Genomic DNA, 10,894 nt, shown 5'->3' with positions numbered 1-10,894 from the left:
CTGAGCTGTCAGCACGGGACTCAAACTCACACACCGTGAGATCATGACCTGAGCTGAAGTCAGATGCTTAACCGACTGAGCCACCCAGGCACCTCCCCTCCCATTCCAGTCATTTAATGTGGTGATCCAAAGCATGAGCTCTGAAGGCAAAGAATCTGTTTGTACCACCTGTATGGGTTCTGTAACCTAACCTGGTTATTTAGTCTCTTTGAGCCTTGATTTCCTCCTATGTAAAATGGGCTTTATGACTACCTGTTTTCTAGGATTTGCCTTAAGGATTAGGCATAAGCAACACCCGACACAGAGCCTAGTACATAGTGTGCACTCAACTCGTGTTAGCTATCATCATCATCATTGTACATGTGTGAGTGGTTAAGGAATCACTGAGATGATGGATGAGAAAGACTTTGGAAGTCAAGTCATAGAAGGAACGTCTGAAGGAAGCCAGGTTATACTGGGCAAGAACCGAACCTGAACACTGCCCTCCAGTGTCTGCAGAGCTGTAATGAGATGGGGAAGGGGCACCTGGGTGGCTTAGTTGGTTGAGCGTCCTACTCTTGATTTTGGCTCAGGTCATGATCTTGCGGTCGTGGGATCAAGCCCCACATCGGGCTCTGCACCAACAGCACGGAGCCTGCTTGAGATTCTCTCTCTCCTTCTCTCTCTGCTCCCCACCCCCACTCATGCTCTCTCTCTCTCTTGAAATAAAAAAAGAAATGGGAAGAAGCTGGCAGTAACCAATGATTTCTGGGTCCCTAGGGAAGATGAGGACCCAAGAGGGAACTGAAGGCAGTTAGTGGTCAGCTTGACAAAAGAACTTCCCACAATCAGAGTTTTGAGTTATGATAGCATAGGATTTTAGTGAGCTTCCCATCCCAGGGGGTATGCAGAGCCAGAGTCAGTGGGAAGCTGTCAGAGAGAGGATTCCTGCACTGGTAGGAGGTTGAAGAAAGACTTATGAGGTCCTTTGTTTGGCCTTGATCTCTCTGGAGATCCCTGTTTGGCCACATAGCCAGTGAGAGGTCAAGTCAGGGTTATGGGCAATACCTTCCTCTCCTCCTCTGTCTGTCCTCTCTGTGCTTCTATTCCTTAAACACAGCGAAGTTCCCACCCCACTACCACTGGGCCTTTGTACATGCTGTATCCTCTCCATAGAATTGCATCAGATTTTGTGGGCCTGACACATATAAAGCTGGAGACTTTCTTTAAGAAAAAACCCCCCAAAATCAGACAAAAATGTGAATAGTTAGAATGAGAAACAAAACCACAACAAAATTTAAAAAGTTCATAAATGCTACACAATGTCCAGAAAAACAATATAATATTTATGTTAATCACCTGATATGCTGCCATAATACCTTTATTCCTACATTTTGGTTATATACTTTTGGGGAAATCTCTTCATGTGACATTTTCTTTAGAGAGAATAAGAAGATAACTTAGTTTTCTTTAGCACAGGTGACCCAAAGTTTTTTTCCCCCGTTGTCAATAGTTTCAAAAAGTTTCCTTCAACTTCACAAGTCATTATTGGTAATGTCAAAGGTCTTAGGATTACTGTCAAATTTCGAAAAACTTCGAGATCAAGGATCATAGAGGATCTCAGGACTTGCAGGTTTCCTTGATTACCAACCTTAAAAATTATTTGCATCGATGTCACCTCTCAACCAGTTTCTTGTCCACATCCTGTTTGTGTTGGTGTAGTTTGAGTTTTATTATTTTTTATTTTCATCGATGTCAGTATTCTGTGACAGCTTCCCCTTAGCTAGATACCCAAAATGCCACAGCAGCTCCCCCGATACCCAAAAGGAGGGGAAGTGTGACAGGGAGGAAGTTGGAGAGGGGAGAGGCAGCATTCTTAATTGCAGTGAAAATAGCTTGCTTTGGCGGACTCTACAATAGCATGTGATCCTGAGTGTGCATTGTTGGGGCCCCTCCCAGGTCACTGGAAGTCGCCTGGCAAGTGAGGGGCTCTAGAGCTTAAGCTTTGTGAGTCTCACTGTAAGCCCGAGAAATCCCCTTCCACCTCTCTGCAGCACGAGATCCCCACCATGCCCACCCCATGAACCTCGAGCATCGCTTCTTCTAGAAGGCCTCCAGAGCCAGTTCGCTGCCCCAGGATGCTGGAGACCAAGTCTGTCTAGCTCACTGTTTGCCCTCAGTATATTTTGAGCAGTACCTGGTATACAGTAGACTCATAGGCTCAGAAGGCTGAAGTGACCTACCAGGGTCACCCAGATAGTAACTGCCAGGGCTGGGAATCCACCTGGAAGGAAGGAACTAACGAACGAACGGAGGGAGGGAAGGAAGGAAGGAAGGAAGAAAAGGAAGGAAGGAAGAGACGAGGAAGAGGGGGGAGGAAAGGATGGAGGGAAGGAAATATTGAGGGAAGGAAGGAGGAGGAAGAAGAGAGGGAGGGAAGGAAGGAAGAAGAAGGAAGAGAGAGGCAAGGAAGGAAGGAAGGAGGGAGAGAAGGAAGAAAAGAAGGAAGGAGGAAGAGAGGGAAGGAAGTAGGGAGGGGAGGGAGGGAGGAAGAAAAAAAGAGAAAGGAAGAAGAGAGAAGGAAGGAGGGGAGGGAGAAAGGGAGGGAGGAAGTAACCTCAGCTTCCCAGATGAACCGCACACCGCGGACAGAGAAATATACTTCTTGCCGGATCCCTCAGAGCCCTAGCCGGCCTGCTTCCCTTCCTCGGTCCTGCACAGCTGACTGGGAACTCAGGGAGGAGGTCCTCTGAGACCCTCAACAGAAATCTCCCTCCCGGGCACCATTGTGAAGCACAGAAGAGAGTGTCGACCCGGGTTTGAATCTCCAGGCCACCCCTTAGCAGCCCTATAGACTTGAGAAAGTTGGCCTCATCGTTATGCACCTCAATGTCCTCATCTATAATATGGGTTTTTTTTTTAATATTAAAAAAATTTTTTTTTAACGTTTATTTTTGAGACAGAGACAGAGCATGAACGGGGGAGGGTCAGAGAGAGAGGGAGACACAGAATCCGAAGCAGGCTCCAGGCTGTAAGCTGTCAGCACAGAGCCCGACGTGGGACTCCAACTCACGAACTGTGAGATCATGACCGAGCCGAAGTCGGACACGAGCACATGCAGGGGAGGGGCAGAGAGATGGGGAGAGAGGAGCTCAGATACGGGGCTCGAACTCACATCATGACCTGAGCCAAAGTCTAATGCTTAACCGACTGAGCCACCCAGTCGCCCCCTATAAAATGGGTCTTATGGTCGCACCTTGGTGGTGTTCGACCAGCAGAAGTGCTCTGGTCCCAGAGTAAGTGGTAACATCGCCTTTGTGAAGCGAGGCCTGAGCAGAAGGCTTTTCTTCCTCCTTTGCCGTCTCAACGCTCCCCAACCCCCGGCCCAGGGGGCCTCACCCCGGGCTTCTGACGCTGCCTTGCTGATGTCCACCAAGATGATCAACCTGCTTGTTACAGTCAAGTGACTTGGAATCCACGTGCATCCCCCCATCCGCCTCTCGCTTTGAGGGCGAGGGCTGGCTCACCCCCGTGAGGGGTCAGGTGAGGGCCAGCCTCACACCCACAGAAGTCACAAGGCAGCTGCCCCAGGACTCTAAGTTCCTGTCATCGGGGCCAGACCTTCTCACTACACGTCCCCAGGGCCTGGCCCAGGGTCACACCCAGAAAATGTTGGTTGGGAATTAAGGTTGACACTGACACGCTGCCTGCCCCAAAACAGTCAGCCCTGACTCACTACAGTGGTTGCTGGGGACTGGCCGGGGCCGGGGGCGGGGGTGGGGGCGGGGGTTGCATCTCCAGTGTTCTCTGCACCGTGATCAGCTGTGCTACGTGGCTCTCTTATTTCCCTACAGCCTCTAAGATAGATCCCTTTCCCCATTTCACAGAGGTGAAGGCTGAGGCCGGGGCAAAGCACTTGCCTGAACCCTCCCACACACTGAACCCTAGAGCCTGGAGGGGACATTCCCACCCGTGGACTCTGCCCCGGCCCTCCCTAGCAGTCATTAGGCCTAGAATTTCCCCCTCAGGGAGTCCTTCTTTTCGATTAAGGACTGGGCCACTGCTAAAATGTAACGCAGTGACAAATAGCTCTAATATTTAGTTTTAAAAATCCAACACTGTTTTCCACCCAGAGGTCAAAACAGCTGTGAGCTCCTCAAGGGAAGGAAGGGTTTCCTGGGGGTTCTCACGTCCTCCTTCCCTGTCGTGGGGCCTGGTGTGGAGTAGGCATGCAGTAGATGTTTGTGGAATGAGCTGTGCGAGTGCAAAACGAGGGGGAGGCCGCCGCCTCACCGATAGACTCCTGAGGGAGGCAGCCTGGCACGGAGGCCACGGAATGAACAGCAGGGGTCCAGGGGAGGACCTGGGGAGTGGCCCTAGGCGGTGGCTGAGCCACCAGACAAAAGGAGTGGGCAGGGGGAGGACCTGTGGCTGGCCCACACTGGACTGTGGTGGGACCAGGATACATGCCTTAGGAATTTTAAAGCCTTGAACGTTGGGGCTGCTTGTTATGGCAACCTATTCTGACTAATACAGCTTCTTCCGGAAAGTCGGAAATCGGGTAGCACTGGGCTCACTTTTCCACGTGGCAACGTTAAGCTGCCCCTTTCAGCCTGGCTGGGATTTTCTAGCTCACCCGATCCCTGACCTCAGTCTTCCTGATTGAGGCACACAGAAGACAAGGGACCAGTTCGAGGTCACAGTGTATTGGTGGGCAGAGCTGAACTTGGACTGAAGTCTCACGGCTCCTGGTCCAGGATTCTTTCTTAAGTTCTTTACTTGTGAGCAGAGAGGAAGTGAGAAAAGAGGGAGAGGTTCAAAGTCTAGGGCCCTTTGGGGGTAAAGGGGGAGCTAAGTGGCAAAGAAGGGAAGGGGGCACCCCATGTAGTGGAGGGTGTGAAAAGATGGGGGAACCATGACTGCTCTGATTCCAGTTTGCAGAAGGCTCAGAAATGCCCTACGGGCAAAATCAGGCGCCTTCCCCAAGGGGCTAGACCTGCGTCTGGCCTGGAGGCCTGACCCCAATCCTCCCTTTCTCTCTCCCTCTTGGGAAAGAGCCCACGTCCCTGGTTGCCAAAGCTCCACTGAAAACACGCAGAAGCCAATTTTCCTTCCCAGACAATCACACCCAGAAAGAAACAATCTGCAAAATAATCCCCTGTCGAGGCCGTTGTGCCAGGAATGTGTGCGTCAGGAGGGCGGGGAGGGTACTCTGTGAAGGGTGGAGAGCCGTTGGAGGCGAGCCCTCTCCCAGTGGCTGTGCTGGGGGGCTTCGCCTGCTCCTTGAAGTCACTGTAACTCCCTAGTAACCCGCCAAGCATGCATTTCCCGGCGTGCATTTCCCAGACACGCCCCAACTAGTCTCCTCTGACACTTTTCTGCAAGTAAATCAGTGTCTTTGGTGGTGATTTTGTGGATGCCCAGGGGCTGCTGGTGGGCCGTGACTCCTTCTTTGGCTTTACCATATCACCTCCCAGACCAGACCCACGGAACCCATGGCCGCTTTGCCGGAAGCTCAGCTTGCTCGTGACTTTTCCACGCTGATGACCACCACCCACGCCCCTGCTCTGGCCACCGGGGCCCAGCGGGCTCCCCAGCTCAGACCCAGGAAGGTGCTTGGGGACTTGAATTTGCATCCAGCTGCCACTATCGCCAACAACCACCCACCATCCGCATATTGACAGGAACAGAGAGAAATTACTACACTGAGGGTCTGGGTAGAGAAAGAAGAAAAGAGAATGTCCCTTCACAGCTGCTGGTGCAGAAAGACCCCACTAGGAAGCTTCAGGAATGAGTGAGGACCTTGGGCACAAAAGCCTGAGTTGTCCTTAAGGAGCAATTGTGTGGTAGCTACACCAGATGTCCGTTAAACAATAATACCAGCAGGGGCACCTGGGTGGCTCCGTCGGTTAAGCATCTGACTCTTGATTTCAGCTCAGGTCATGATCTCACGGTTGGTGAGTTTGAGCCCTTGTGGGGCTCTGTGCTGACAGCGGGGAGCCTGCTTGGGATCCTCTCTCTGCCTCTCTCTTTGCCCCTCCTCTGCTTGTGCTCTCTCTTTCAAAAAAAATAATAATAATAATAACACCAGCAAACTGTACACGTCTACGACTCCTTCCCCGTACTTCTGAATCCAAGAAATTCTGAACAAAATAAGGTTAGTGCCAAAATTCATTTGGTGCCCCAAATCTAACCTGAGCACATGTATAAATATTCATACATTCTTTTCTGCAGAAATATTAATGTGTTTAATTATGGGATGCTAACCCAGACCCCACTGGTGTGTTACATAACATAAGGTGTGTGCTTTGTCTTTTTTTTAAAAAAGATTTTATCTTGTTTTTTTAGAGTGTGAGCTGGGAAGAGGGACAGAGGGACAGACAGAATCTTAAGCAGGTTTCATGCTCAGCGCAGAGCCTGACGTGGGGCTCAGTCCCACGACCGGGGGATCATGACCTGAGCCAAAATCAAGAGTTGGATGTTCAACCAACTGAGCCACTGAGGCGCCCCTTTAAGGTTTTATTTTTAAGTAATCTCTACACCCAACGTGGGGCTCAAACTTACAACCCCGAGATCAAGAGTCAAACGCTTCACTGACCAAGCCAGCCAGGCGCCCCTGGTGTGTGCTTTCTAAAACCCAAAAGCTTCCAAAATCCCAAAACACATGAGGGCCCTGAGACATCAGGGTTTCAGATAAGAGATGGTGGCCTGTAAACATTCTAAGTGCTTTATATCTATTAACTCACTTGATCCTTGCAGAAACCTACGGAGTAGACTTGTTCTGACTATGATTCCCGTTTTATAGATGAGGAAACTGAGGCAGAGAGAGGTAAAGTGACTTGCTTCAGAGCTGGTGAGTGTTGGAGCTAGGGTTTGGCCCCCGCATCCTGGCTCCAGAGCGCACTCTCTGAGCTACTCCACCATCTGCCGGGGTAGGTGGTAACAGCAGGGATTATGAACATGAACAACAGTAGCATGTTCAGCTACGTGCGCAGCAAGCACACGCCCGGGAGGGCGTGTGAGGAGCAGGTCTGCAGGGCGGCCACCCACCCGGTTTGCCCTGCAACTGTCCTGTGTCCCCAGAAACTCCTCAGTCCCACCAAACTAGGGCGGTCGGTCACCCTAGTTCTTGGGGACCATGTGCCCCTTTTCTTACCAGCATCACGAGCATCACGGTGCACGGAGGGGTCCCAGGGTCTGGAGGTGCGTGTTGTTCATAGAACATGGCTCCTCAACCAAAACCAGGATCTCCTGCAGGCACTTCACCAAGACACCGGGAGAAAACTCTGGAGGAAATGGTGACTGTGTCAGACTCACCGAGAGGCAATGTGTCTGTGTTCAGTCGTTTGTAAGGATAAGCGTGGCTCTACCTGGCTTTCCCCTTGAGCATTGACTTTGGACTCCATTGTAAACACAGTGGAAATATTGCTTTGGAGGGAGATTTACTCTGATGTTCCAATTCAGAAATGACTAACTCTCATCCCCACCTTCAAATTTTAACTTGTTAAAGTCCACACTTCTCAGAAATGAGCCATATCAGAGATTTCTTTTTCCTAAGTACAAAGAAGAGGGCGGCAAGGCCGTCGCACTTGACAAGCAGATTTGGGCTATGGAGGCGAGAGAGAAACATTCCCCGGGGTTAAGAGCAAGAGAGAACCCTGTGTGCTGAGGGCGCCCCAAGAATGCAGGCTGGAGGCTCCTGGTTAAACACGGCAGACTGAACACATTTATTCGCCTCCATTGTTTTCTGAAATTCTAATAAAATGACATAAAAGCATTTTTAAAAATGCACACCTCTCCACTGGGACAAAGAGACCATGTGAGGAGCTCACAGCAGATGAGAACAGTCAACCAAACTCTAGAAGCTGGAAAACAGATGCTAGGCTGACTTGAGAAACCCAGAAAGTTGAACCCTGACTGTTCAGGGGAGCCATCAAGACACAAGACAACTGGAGATCAAAGGCTCAGGGATGAGAGAGACCAAGAACCTCCAAAGACCGAGGTGTAGGGCAGGACTGAAAACAGAAAGGCTGGTGGTTATCTGTCTGGCAGACAGCGGACTTCTAAGTCTCCTTCCCCAGCTGGCACGGGCAGGACAGGACCTCCCGCCTCACAGCAGGAGGCTCACCCACGAGAGAGCCTGGGATGCTAATCTGTGATGTTCGCTGGGCTCAGCGCGGAGCCTGGAATATAGCAGGTCCTTGGTAAGTTGTTGCTGTCATTATTATATTCAGCTACCCTCTTTCGGTCTTATTCTCTGATTTTCTTCTCTTGGTCAGACAGGGCTGTAAAGACACCTGAGGCCTAGAAGGCAGAAACTGGCAGCCTGGCAACACCCCTCCGCCCATCCACACACCCTCCTCACACACCCAGTTCTTTGATGTGGCACAAATGGCTCATTGTCTCCTCTTCTTGAGCAGGTGGACCTCACATTTTAGCTAGCTACCTTGCCTCCCGGCTATAAGCGTTTCTCAGTCTTCTTTTCAATTAGGTATGGCCATTTGACTATAAGAGTGGAAGTGGCATGAGGAAATCAGGAATTATCTTTAAAAGAGGAGAGCTCTTCCTTCACTCTGCTGTCTTGGGCTGCAGATGTGATGGCCAGTGCTCCAGCAGCCATGCTGGACAACGAGGATAAAGGCCACATGCTTGGGACGGCAGAGCAGAGAGATGGAAGGAGGCATCTGCACAGAGTTGCCATACTAGCCTGCGTTGCCCATCTTTGTACTTTTTTTTAATGTTTATTTTATTTATATTTGAGAGGGGAGGAGGGGCAGAGAGTGAGGGAGAGAGAGAATCCCAAACAGGTTCCGTGTGTGAGATCTTGACCTGAACTGAAATCAAGAATTGGATGCTTCGCCAACTGAACCACCAAGCGCCCCTGGACATCTTTTACAAGACAGAGAAGTAAACTTCTTTCCAGTTTTGGCTACTGTTAGTTTAGAATTTTCTACTGTATGCAACTGATTCCAATTCTGCCTGGTTAAATTTGAGTTGGGGCAACACCTTCCTTGTCCTCTTTCCTATTCAGAGACCAGAATCAGCAGAGACTTTGGCTGTTATGAAGTCCACAGGGCCAGGGACAAAATCTGGCCCACAGATGTGTTTCTTAGCTCAATCAAAGTTTTTAAGATTCAGGAGGTATTGAACACTTTTTTTTTTCTTACCAGTATGACTTTTTTCTTTATTAAAAATTTTTTTTATGTTTATTTTTGTGTGTGTGTGTGTGTGTGTGTGAGAGAGAGAGAGAGAGAGAGAGAGAGAGAGAGATTATTTATTTATTTATTTTATTCATGAGAGATCATGAGCAAGGGAGGGAAGAGAGAGAGGGAGACACAGAATCGGAAGCAGGCTCCAGGTGCTGTCTGAGCACTCAGCACAGCTGGAACTCGAGAATGGTGACATCATGACCCGAGCGAAAGTTAGCTGCCCAACCAACTGAGCCACCCGGGCGCCCCTCTTTATTTTTTTTTATTAGTATTCTTAGAGCTTTACTTCTTGGTTTTAATTAAGTTTAAAATTTATGATTGAAGTGTAGTTGTGACATTCTGGTAGTCTCAGGTGTACAACGTATTGATCTGACAATTCTATAAATTACTCTTGCTCACCGTGATAAGTATAGTCACCGTCTGTCTGAACACATTTTAAACATTGAAAGTGTGGTTTCTGGATTTCCTTGAACACTCAGAGGATTCGCGTTTCGGCACAGCAGCATTTCTATGGGGCATCTGCCGTCTCACTGCACAGTCCTTACCTCCACTCCTCTCCCACGAGTGAGGCATGTCTGTGTACTATTCCACGAGCTAGGTCTGGCCGCGTGTGCCTTAGCCCACAGAATCCTATGAGCTCGATTTGTATATGGGTTACGCTGCGAGTTAGGTATCTATGTGGGTTACCCTACGAATCAGGGATGGCTCTGTGTTATCCCACGAGCTCAGTGTGTATATGTGTTATCTCCACTCAACAGATGAGGAAGTTGAGGCCCAGAGAGGACCGGCCCTGAGTCACAGAGCTGCAAACGGTGGAGCCAGGACTCCAGACTGTCTGCATTCCAAACTTGCTCTGTTGGTCTTTGAGTTTGCAACCCTTGACTTCCCAACCCCTTGCTGAAAGTTTCACAGAGGAAGACAATAGAGCCGAGGAGGAAGAAATAGTTGATGACCCTTGTCACATTGAATCAAATTGATGATGCTGGTTCCCCTGCTGCCCAGGAGCAAACCATGGAGAGGATGGGTTTTTTTCCTGCGTATCCTCAGTGCCTGGTGCAGAGCCAACCGAGGGAACTACGTGCCAAACGAATGAGGTGACCCGCCCTCAGTCACACAGAGCCGGATGCGAACCCAGGGCTCCCGCCTGCCTACCCAGGCCTCTTCCCCCAGACCTGGCTGCTGTCCAACCTACCCTGCATCCCCTTGGATACTGGTAGAGGTCAAGAGCACAGGCTCTGAGTCTAGCATATTCACACCCAAATTCCAGCTTCATCTTTCACCACTTCGGGCCTTGATTTCTCCACCAGCAAATGGGGCTAATCATGGAACCTACATCATAGGGCTGCTGGGGGTGGGGGGGTGGGGATTTCTAGATGAAATCCTATGCCCGTGAATAACAGCGACCAGCATAAAATAGGTGCTCAATAAATAGTAGCTACTATTGTGACACAAATTTTGCATGAGTGTGTGCGGTAGGGAGGGGTTTACCTTTGTCTTGAAATTCTTTCCTTAGGCATCATCTTGCCCTCCCTTAATCCAAGGCAACCTGAGCCTGCACAGGGCTGGGACACAAGGTCATACTCATTAAGGGCTTCCCATATACCTCAGAAGCTCAACAACAATAACCTTAATTGCCTACTTACATCCTATCATTCCACCGACGTGTAGCAAGTGCCTACTTTCCCCCAGGCCCTGGGTCAGGGCTG

This window comes from Panthera onca, chromosome A3 (genome assembly GCF_046562875.1).
Source record: "Panthera onca isolate mPanOnc1 chromosome A3, mPanOnc1 haplotype 2, whole genome shotgun sequence".
In the NCBI taxonomy this organism is placed as follows: Eukaryota; Metazoa; Chordata; class Mammalia; order Carnivora; family Felidae; genus Panthera; species Panthera onca.
This window is presented reverse-complemented; position numbering follows the sequence as displayed.